Source organism: Miscanthus floridulus, chromosome 11 (assembly GCF_019320115.1).
Source record: "Miscanthus floridulus cultivar M001 chromosome 11, ASM1932011v1, whole genome shotgun sequence".
Taxonomy (NCBI): Eukaryota; Viridiplantae; Streptophyta; class Magnoliopsida; order Poales; family Poaceae; genus Miscanthus; species Miscanthus floridulus.
The window spans coordinates 34,955,722-34,967,139 of NC_089590.1; the positions used below are offsets into that span (position 1 = coordinate 34,955,722).

The 11,418-nt window shown below is 44.0% G+C and overlaps 1 non-coding gene across 1 annotated transcript; it reads left to right on the forward strand.

The window, feature by feature from the left end:
- The first annotated feature begins 4,129 nt into the window (after positions 1 to 4,129).
- LOC136495033 (small nucleolar RNA R71) lies at positions 4,130 to 4,236 on the forward strand. The gene has a single exon (XR_010768826.1). It is a non-coding gene; the product is annotated as a small nucleolar RNA R71 (small nucleolar RNA).
- Positions 4,237 to 11,418: the final 7,182 nt, after the last annotated feature.

Below are 11,418 nucleotides of genomic sequence, written 5' to 3' on the forward strand. Positions count from 1 at the left end.
AATTGCATGGTATTTATTTGGGGTTCTATATTTATTTTGAAGTTTTTTAGTTTTTTGGGTATGATAAATGGCAATGGACTTTCTTTGTCACAGGAACTGGGTTTGCACCCTGGCGCTTTGCCATTCACGCCACCACCAAATAGGGTCGTTCCACAGTTCCTAGATCCATCTATAGTATGAAATATTTTCACCATATATATATATAGAGAGATTATATCCTGCACCCACGTGCAGACTATATATCCACTATGCACATCCCTAGTTGTGTGGGCCAGCAGGCCGCCCCGCCTCCCACCTCCCCGCACGGCCCAATCTAGCTTTTGTTGTTTGTTGGGCCGTGTGCGCCTGTTTGTTTATGTTTTTTGTTGTGGCGCAGGCGCATCCTATTTTCATTGTTTGTTTTGGTGTGTCGGGTTACAATGGGTGTTGTGTTTTAGGTACTGTACCAAATGTCAGGCAGTTACAATCATCTTTTGTATGCTATGTTCTGGTTCGGTTACAGTAGTGTTGTAGTGTAGTTACAATCGATGTTTTGGCTGTTTGTGGGCCGTGTACTCGATATGCCCCTTTTCGCAGGCCAGGAGGCCTCTTTTCTCCGGGCCAGCCTATGCTTTCTTTGTTATTTGGGCCACATTTTTTTGTGGTCGCGCGTGTGTGTTTTGTTTATGATATTATTTTTTCTTGTGTACCGCTTGCGGTTGTGAGCTGCGCCCACTTTGTTGAGTTACAACCATGTTGCATTGTAGCTTCTACTCAAATTTCCGACAGTTACAACTGTTGATTGTGGTTATTTCTAGGCTGTATATGGACATCTTTTTTGCATGCCGGCAGGCCATGCCACCTATCGCCGCCTCCCATGGCCCAACTTGGCCTTTTTTGTTGTTTGGGCCATGCGTGTGGCTATTTTTCCTATTTTTGTGGTGACGCACACATGTTTTGTTGTTGATGTAATTTTTTGTGGGGTACCGCTCCCGTTTTTAAGACATGCTCGATTTTATTGGCTTACAGCCATTTTTCGTTGTAGTTACTGCCCTTATTTTTTTGGCATTTACAATCGTTTGTGTTTGGTTGTGTGTGGGCCATATAGGTGACATCATTTTTTTGTTCCGCTGTGCGCCCACTTTGTTGATTTACATCCATGTTTCTGTATTAGTTACTATCTATATTTAAAGTATTTACAAACATTGGGCTTTGGTTGTGATGTCTTTGATTCTCCCCCGATCCGTACGCTTTATTGAGTTACAATCATGTTTTTCCATCAGTTACTGCACCTATCTTTAACTGATTATCTATTTTGTGTCTCGGGTATATACGGATGTGTTGGTTTCTCCCATGATGCGTCATTTTTTGTTGAGTTACAGGTGTGTTTTAAAGTGATTACTACCTATGTGTATAGTAATTACAATGATTGTATTTATTTTTGGTTGCGTTTGTTCTGTATATGGAGGTGATGTGTTCGCTGTGTTTTTTTCCGCCCTTGTTGCACGGCTTCATCCCGCTTGCTCCCCTTCCGTGTCTGAGTTATAGATCTGTTTTATAGGGGTTTTATTGCCTCTATTAGTGGTGTTTATAACCTTTTAACATTCTTGGTTCCTCGTCGGAAGAGTCACCAGTGAGCCACCGCGTCATGGAGCAGTTGCTTACCTTAGGTACTCGCAAGTGATTCGCATTGTTGCGGTTGGTTTGTTATTTTTGTTGTCTTGTGTACATTTTCCGTAGTAGTTGCTCTTGTTTGTGAAGTGTGGTTTCTATTCGCCTTTTGTCATCGCATTGCTAGGTTGCTAGTGTCAGACCTCAGTCTAGCGTAGACCCGGCGGCATTTGATTTTTGGCTAGCCGTTCGCGTCGCCTACATGTGGTTATACTGTAAGTATTACTCTACCAAATCTCTTTCCTTTTGTCAAAGATTTTGTAGTCGTTTATCATGTGCTTATTAGGCTCCATTTGGCATAGCTCAGCTTCACTAGTGAAGCTATTTTTTTGGTTTTTAGCTCAATGAACTGTTTTATCGGTGAAGCTAAGCTGTTTTTATTCACTTTGTTTGGCAAAACAATTTCATGTGATGGACAAAAGGACTAAAATTACCGCATTGCCCCTAGCTTTTCTTTTTTCCTCAGTCTTCCTGGTGTAACTTGCCTTATGTCTTCCGCTTACGAGTGCATGCAACGAGAGCCACCCAAACCAGAAAAGAAAAGGAGATGAGCGTCAGCATCACTCAGAGGAATAACACATGGCATGGCTCACAACTGGGAGCCGCATCCCCACAAGCAGCGGCAGGCAACAGCCACGACAGTCATTTCCCCAGGGGTGGCAGGCCGCGTCCTTGGTAGGCCACGACCCCGGTAGCTAGCGAGCGTCGGCGACTACATGCGTTGGGTGAAACTGAGATAAGCTACCTTTTTGGCTCTCTCCCATTCCATTCCATTGCTCTTCTTAAATCTCTGAGTTACCGATCTATTTTATAGGGTTTTACTGCCTTTATTATTGGTGTTTACAACCTTTTGACATTCTCGCCTCCTCATCGAAAGAGTTGCCGGCAAGCCATCGCATCGCGGAGCAGTTGCTCTCCCTAGGGACTCACAAGTGATTCGCATTGTTGTGGTTGGTCTGTTATTTTTGTTGTTTGTGTTCACTTTCTGCTGTAGTTTCTCATGTTTGCGTGGTGTGGTTGTTGTTTGCCTTTTGTCCTCGCATTGCTAGGTCACCGGTGTCAGACCTCGCCCTAGCGGAGGCCCGGTGGCACTTGATTTTTGGCTAGCCGTTCGCATTGCCTGCATGTGGTGTCACTGTAAGCATTCCTCTACCAAATCGCTTACCTTTGTCGAAGATTCTGTAGTCGTTTATCATGTGCTTATTATAGTATGTGGGGGATGTCCTTTTTTTGCCATTTTTTCTAGTGTCTGTATTTACGCGGCACCTAATTTTTTTCAATGTTTCTTTTTTTAAAATTTATTCACGATTCATTTTTATTTAGATGGGTGGACATTGCGATACAGAAAAGGCTTGTTTGATTGGAAATCTCTCTAGGGTTGACAAGGATGGTGAAGCATGTGGTGGTTCTGAGAATGTTGCATTAGAAACTTTAGATGTATTATTAAATGCTTCTTGCAGACAAAGGAAGCGTAGAGGAAAGAATGGTGAGGTATTTTTTTCGGTACCCTTGTTTGAAGTTTGTGCTTACAGTAAGTGATTTTGTTATTTTGCTCTTATTATTTTAAATGGATTTGTACTGGTGTTGTTAGAGCGTAGGGTGCAGGAAAGTTTGCTATGCATAAGAAGAAGCGAAGTAGGCTTGATGATGTACCAGAGTCCGATGAACCATTGAAAAAAATAAGCTATCCAACGAAGCCTAGATCAAAAAGAATTGAGGTTTTTTTTATCATTTTTGTTTATATTTTTTTGTACAATGTTATCAATAATTTGTAACTGATAGGTGTTTTTGGTGGTAACTGTGTGGCTTGTAATGTTATAGTCACAATGAATACATATGCAGTGTATGTTGTTGTTTTAATCAATCAATTTATCTATTTAAGATGAAAAAAATATTAGAGGAGATTATAGAAAGTTTTAATTGACTTTTTTGCAAGTTCCTGGTGTTGAAAATTCTGATGATGTGTAGCCAAAGAAGTTAAATTGCCATTGCTCGCCTAAGAAAATTAATCAATTTGTTGAAGTTCTTAGTCATGAGGTGAAGGAAAAGATTAGAGAGATGGGATTTGGTGGTCTTTTTAAATTGAAGGCTAATCAAATCAATAGAGGCGGTGTCATATGGTTGATGGATATATTGGATCTAGAGAAAGTGTTGTTGGAAATTGGAGGTGGCAAGAAAATCATCGTCGATGAGTTTGCTATTCATTGTGTATTTGGCTTTGCCTTGTGTTGGTGTTGATCCTCCACTTGTTACTGACAATATCAAGAAGGATGTTATAGATCTTAGGAATGAGCTATCGAAGAAGTTGTATGGGTTTGTAACAAAGGATATAACCTATGCTCTTCTTAAAGATAAGATTGAGGAGGAGTTTGACGACGATCTTGCGTTGAGGCATCCTCCTCCAGTAGTGGCATCTACGTGCCCCGTCGACATGGGCGTGAGCCCTTCATAGAAATTCTAGAGCATGAGCCAATTTTCCATTCCGTGGTGTGGGCAGGCCTAGATGTAATCCTAGAGCCTTTCCCATGTCTCAGGGATGGATTCCAGTGAATTTTGCTGGAAGTTTGCAATTTTCCCCCTCAGGGCATTGGTTTTGTCCATGGGAAATTTTTTTGTGAGGAACGCCACAAAACATTTGTCCCATGTGTTGACAGCTTCCTTCTCTTTATAGAACCACTGCTTCACCTTCCCCACAAGGGAGAAGGGAAATAGACGGAGCCTGATGCTAGCTGGTGCGACATCTTTGATGACAATGGTGTTGCAAAGCTCTAGGAAGTGTTGCAAGTGTGCACTTGCATCCTCGCTTGGCAAACCACGGAATTGGTTTGCCTGCACCATCGTGATTAGGCTAGTGCATAGCTCAAAGTTTTTGGTACCCATGTTGACAGCAGTCCCAATGGGCATGTTGGCAACATCGGGGGTGGAGTAGTCGTGGAGTGACTTGGCCATAGCGGTAGTAGCAGATGGTACATGGGTGACTAGTTCAACTGCCAGTGGAGTAGTAGAAGAAGAAGCGATACAAGACCAGCTCTTCCTTAGCAGTGCCTCTAGATTATCGGTGTAATTGTTTGGTAGATCAAAACCACTCATACACTATCCTATTTTCATCCACAGCAGGATGAAAACAAGTAGAATTAGCCTGCATAAACTATGGCTACCATTACATGCATGTGCTCATGATCATGTCCTACTAGATTCTTTAACCTATGTGTAAGGAAAATAGACCCTAGGCCCATTTACTTTGGATTTTGGTGTTTGATGACCAACACAACCAAATTAGACTAATAAATTTACAAGCAATTGTTTTGTAGTTCAATAAGGGTGCAAACATGAATTGGATGAAGGAGACATGATGATCTGATGATCAACACCTTAAGTAAGACCCAAGAAGCATATGAGAGGATCTAGGATATCAAGCAAACTCCAAGCACAAAGATAGCAACCAAGCCGGACACAAGATCATGAAGAAACGAGCTCCACAGAGGTGACCGGACACGGCCCTATAAGGACCGAATGTGTTCGGCCAGTTGCTCGGCAACAGTAGGCATCAGTAGTAGTGACAGGACGTTGAGCGAGGTAGTGACTGGATGCACGGACTTCACTGTTCATCATCAATAGCAATGTTCTCAGCATGACCGGACGCGATGGCAGGACGACTGGACGCACCAAGAAGTAGCGTCTGATCATGTCTAGAAAGGTTCTAGAGCGGCGCCAGCGTGATTGGATGTGTCTGATTGAGTGAGAACAGACTCGGCCTAGAGTTCGATCAACGCGCGTGATCCAATGATCGGTAGGACTGGATGCGTCCGATCGAGATGTGATCAGCGTCCGGTCACCAGTAGAAAGTTGGGTCTCAGGTCCAATGGCTAGTTCTCACTTGTGGGGCTATAAATAGACCACCCAACCAGCCATTTGAGATGTGGAGAGTTGAGGAAACATACCAAGTGTGTTGATACACCATTTTAGTGATCACCACATGCATAATGCTTAGTGATTCATTAGGTAATTAGCGTAGGTGCTTTGCGAAGAGCTTAGGTTGATTAGACCACTGCTTATGCACTTGCTCTAGGTTTAGACCTAGTGTTTAGTGAGGTTTGCACATCTCTTACCACTTGGTGCTTACGCGCACCATTGTTGTACATCGGAGGGGCTTGTAGTCTTATGAGATCACACCAACAACGTTTATGGTGTGGCTGCCACTTTGTACCGAAGGGAATAAGGCCCGCGGTGGTTCGACCAGAAGCTTGATAGTGAAGATGGCAGGGAGTGGTCTGGGAGAGGCTTGTTGGAAGGCATACCAGAGACCCACTTGCATATGGAGAAGGCCCGGGGCTTTCCATGGAGTTATCTGACTGGGAGCTTGGTCCTTGCGAGGGATTCCTTATGAGGGGCTCCAACGAGGACTAGAGGGAATCTTGCGCGCTTCTCGATACCTCGGTAAAAATACCGAAGTCGTCGACGGGAGTTTGCATATCTCTACCTTACTCTTTAGCTTCCGCATTTACATTGCAATCTTGGTTTGTGCTTTACTTTCCTAGCTTAGTGATAGGCTAGTTGATATGTTTGGAACCTAGGTTGCATAACTCCTTTTTACGGTAGAGATAGCAACACACTAGCTAAACTGTAGTTACACATCTAGATAGTTTATCTTTTGCATAGGTTTTTTCTAAGGATAGAAAAAAAGTTCATAGTTTAGAGTTAGAGTTTTAAGTTGCCTAATTCACCCCCCTCTTAGGCGTCATGGTCCCTTACAAGTGGTATCAAAGCTAGTTGGCTCAATTTGGACCTTTGGCTTCACCGCCGTTGAGCCGATGCTATTTAGAGTAGTTGGGATGGATACCTCTAGGCCTTCGCACTTTGATAGCACTAACTTCCCCTACTATAAAGCTAGAATGGCTTGTCACCTTGAGGTGATAGATTTGGGTGTTGGGAGAGTCACTTGTGATGCGATGAAACTCATTAAGAATCTTGATAAACCCACAAAGAGTGAAGAAACATAAATTCATTTCAATGCTAGAGCTAAAAATTGCTTGTTTGAATCTTTTAGCATGGATGTGTTTAACCAAGTGTTCACTTTAAATATGGCACATGAAATTTGGTTAAAACTCCAAGTGCTCCATGATGGCACAACTAATGTCCGTGAGCAAAAATATTGTCTAGCTAAACAAAATTATGATTCCTTTAAAATGAATATTGATGAGCTTGTTCATGATATGTATTCTCGTTTGAATCTAATTATCAATGAGCTCCATTCAATAGGATTAACAAAGCTAGATGATGCGGACATCATGAGGAAGATCATCTCCGTGCTACCACAAAAGAAATATTCAAGCATCATCACTATCCTTCACAACATGGAGGACTTGAGCACCATGACCCAGGCCATAGTCATTGGCAAGATAGTGGCATTTGAAATGTCATAGAAGATGGGTCAAGAAGAAGCCTTGTCATCAAGCACAAAGCTCTCACATGTAGTGAGAAAAAGAAGATGAAGGCAAGCAAGTTGAGACAAGCTCAAGCTCAAGCTCCTTAAGTGAAGATGATGAAGAAGAAGAAGATGGTGATGATGATGATGATGATGATGATGATGATGATGATGATGATGATGATTCAAGTGATGATGATCAATCTTCCTCCTCCATCTCTGACCTTGATGAAGAATCAATCAAACTTATCAACAAAGTGGAGAAGATGATCCAAAGGCTCAATGTCAAGGGTGTGCCCATCCAATTCAAGATTTCATCTTCACCAATCAAAGAAATGAGCAAAGAAAGAAAGGATGCTATGGATGCGATGAGTTGGGGCACTTTGTGGAAGTTTGTCCAAACAAGCCCACACCTAAGACAAAGAAGAAGGTATGCAAGGACAAAGCCCTCACATCAATAAGGTCATGGGATGATTCTTCAAGTGAAGAAGAAGACCATCACAAGAGGCGAGGCCACAAGCACTCATCATCAAGCTCTTCTCGTGTGTGCCTTATGGCATGAGGTAACGAAAGCTCATCCTCTAGTGAGAGTGATAGTGATGATGAAATGCCTTCTCTTAATGAACTTGTGCAAGAAAATCTTAAATATGCTAAGACTTGCACTAGCCAACAAAAGAAGCTAAAAATATTGCAAGAAAAGTTAGGTAGTTCACAAGAAGCATATAAAACCTTACTTGAACAATATGAGACATTTGTTAATCTCAATATTGAACTATCTACTAAAATTGAGCAACTCGAGGCTAGTGCAACAACAAATACATGCACAATCAATGATGAGCAACTTGTAAAGAAAAATGAAAAATTAAAAGAAAAGTTAGCTAGCTCACAACATGCTTATAAAAGTTTGCTTGCTAAAATGGAAACTATGTGCAAACATTATGATGAGCTAACTAATAAAGTTGCTAATCTTGAAGCCATCAGTACAACCCTCACCAAGGCACCTAAAAAGCAAAGTTCTATCTTTGACATGCCTAAAAAGGATGCTTCTACTTCTTGCAATGATTTATGTTTAGACTTACCCTTGTACAACCAAGTTTGTGTTGAGAAAGTTGTTGTAGATACATGCACACAAGAGGTAGCAATGGAGAATGAGCAACTTAAGCAAGAAGTGGCTCGCCTTACCAAGGACTTGACTCAAGTAAAAGGCAAAATGGAGCAAGCCCAACATCATCAAGATAACACCGTTAAGGGAGTGAAGAAGCTTGATGAAGGACAAACCGTGGTTTGCTACGTGTGCCATAAGAAAGGCCACAAGCCCTATGAGTGCAAGGTGAAGAATGCGGGAGGAGCTAAGAAGAAAGAGAAAAACAAAAAGGAAACAAGCAAGCTCTCCAACACCTACACCAACAAGGTGGACAAAAAGGCCTCCACACCTTATCTCTTGAAGAAGAAGAAAAATGACAATGTGGTGGCCATCAAGGTGAACAAGCAAGCCAACAATGGGGCCAAACACATTTGGGTGCCAAAGGAGATCATTTCCAACATGAAGAGCGCCAAGAAGGTTTGGATCCCAAAAGGGAAGTGAGAAGTCTGATGGACTTTGGGGAATTTGGAGACTTGACAAAGTATGGGTGCATTTCATGGGGTGCATCATTATGGACAAGGTAATTGCCAAGTGGGTTAGTGAATACTATTATCGCACCCAATTTTGCAAAGCAAAACCAGGTACTCATATATGTGCGCCCAGGATGTCCAAACACACACATATATCACAAATTACAGTAGTATCAAAGTAAAGTACTTATTACATCGTATATCTCATCATAAAGTTAAATACGAAGTTTGCTCGAAGGCAATATTATTACAAACACAGCGGAAAAACTAGCCCAACTGCCACAGGGACTCCAACTGGTGAACGTCTTCCTAGTAGTCCTGGACATCCTCTGGAAACTCTTCATATCCATTATCTGTTACCCATCCGGGATTTTCATTTGATGTAAAGCAAGTGTAAGCTCACCATACTTAGCAAGTATAACAAAGGGATCTATGAGGCTCAAATAGGCTTGACACTGTTTGACTGCGGTTCGCAATTTTAATTGATTAATTTTTAGCAACCTGAATTACTACTTTAATGGACAGTCCCAAATCCCAAGTGGTATTAAAGTATCATCCAGCTTTGTCTCAATTCCCAACCATCCATCATCCACAGTAACCACTAATCTCGAAGGATCCAGACCGCTCGTATCCGTGAGCACGGCTGTTATAACAGGTTAATTATTTCTGCAGAAATTGTACATCTTTACCCACCGAGCCATGATTCCCAATGCCGGGGTTCGCGAGACCCACTACACCTCTTCCCAGGAAGTGTGGCAGAGTTTCACTATGAAACCCTTAGCTAGTTGCACTAACAAATCAGTAGCTACAAAGGAATGGCACACGTGGGCATCGCAGCACGGTGCACACCCTAACAGAAAAAGGAAAGATACCCTCTTACCCCTTACTGGAGCTATAGACGAGCTAGTACAAACTAGATAATAGGTTAAAGTCAGAGCCATTTGACACTCGGGGTTGTACGGTCCCTCCTGGGTTGCCGCTTCAGGATAAAGTCCTTATGGAGAGGCACTAGAGTACTCAACCCCGTACTCCAGCCCCCTATCTATTGCTAAAAAGCTCCATTTTATCACATTGCATATAGTCTTTAAATATGTTTAACAATTACTTCATGTTAAGCGCTGCAGCATCTATCCAAAATGCCTACCCAATAAACCTAGGTTTCAAGGATATGTGGTACAATGAATCATCTAGGTAAAGTCCTTAAAGGCAATTCAATTTAAACTCATGCATGAATGTAAGTGGTAGTAGTTCATAGGTAACAAGGGGCCTTTGGTACACTTGCCTTCCTCAAAGTCGTCCTGGGAGTACTGCTGATCCTGCTAGGGGTCCTCAGTCACCTCGAATGGCTCACCCTCTAATCGTGATCCAATCATCAATCAAGCAACATTCCAATCATTACATGCATACAAGATAGAACTCTATTAGAACAGTACACCAAACAGTGAAAACATATGTTGAAAAACTTACAGATCTGTTCTACGCATTTCTACGAACACATGAGCGAAAGAATCACTCAAATTGGACTTAAAACGTGAAAGTTATGCATGAAATAAGATGAAATGGCAATTCTGTAAATAAACTAACCTATTTTCGAATTAAAATAATTAAAAATCTGAATTTAAAAGAAATCTAGACCGGGCTTACTATTTCTGGAAACTTCAGGGACTTGAATGAATAAAAACAGGACTAAATAAAAATTAGTTTGAACTGGACTGGACCGCGGGTTGATTTCTGGAAAAAGCGGGGGCTTTTCTGCAAAATGCGCTCGGTTGACTGGGGTTTGACCCGACGGCTGACCGGGCTGCTGACTCATCGACACGTGGCGGCTGTTCATTGGGCGCGGTGCACCACGCGGGCGTGGGCGCACTGACGTGGGCGCTGACGCGGCCACGGTGGACTGAGTCCACGGTCCGCTGTGGACCGAACCGGTACCAGTTGATCTGGACCGTTCCTTGATGATCGGACGGCACAGGGTGAGATCCGGGCGATGGCTCGCCGGGGAAGAAAGAAGGGCCGGCGGTGCCATGGCCGGTGCGCCGGGACCTCGGGCTACGGCTTCCTAGGGCGCCAAAACGAAAGCTGAGAGCACGGGAAGGTGGAGGGGCTCACCGTGAGTCGCCGGGAAGGGAACGCGGCATTCGGGACGAGCTCCAGACGTGGTGTCGATGGCGACGGGGCTCTGGAGAGAGAAAGAGAGCGCGGGTGAGGGCGTAGCCGGGCAAAACAGCGCCAAAATGCGAAATGGAATGTACCTACGGGCGCGGGAAGGTCCGGCGAAGCTTCGGGTGGCCTTGGCGTCGGCGTTTGCGCTCGGAAGGGGGAGGCTCTCACCGGCGGCGGTGGCTCGGTAGCGGGCAAAGGTGGGGAGAGAAGGCGGGGTCGGCTCAGGGTTTTATAGGCCGGGTGTGTGCGGAAATAAGGAAGGGAAGCAGGGAGGGGCTCGGCACCTTCCTAACGGCGCCGGTGATTTCCATCGGTGACGCGCCATCGGTGGCCGAAGAAAGGAAAATGCCGGGGGAGAAAAAGGAAGCTCGGGGAAGAAGAAAGGAAAGAAGGAAGGGTGCTGACCGGTGGGGCCGGAGCGCAGCGAGAGAGAAAGGGAGAGGGCGAGCGTCGCGGTGAAGCCAAGCAGGCCACACGGTGCAGTCGCGCGAAGCGGGCCACAGCAAAGTAGCAGCTGGGCCGCCGAGTTGGTGCGTGCGCGCGGGTGGCCAGCTGGGCCACGTGCG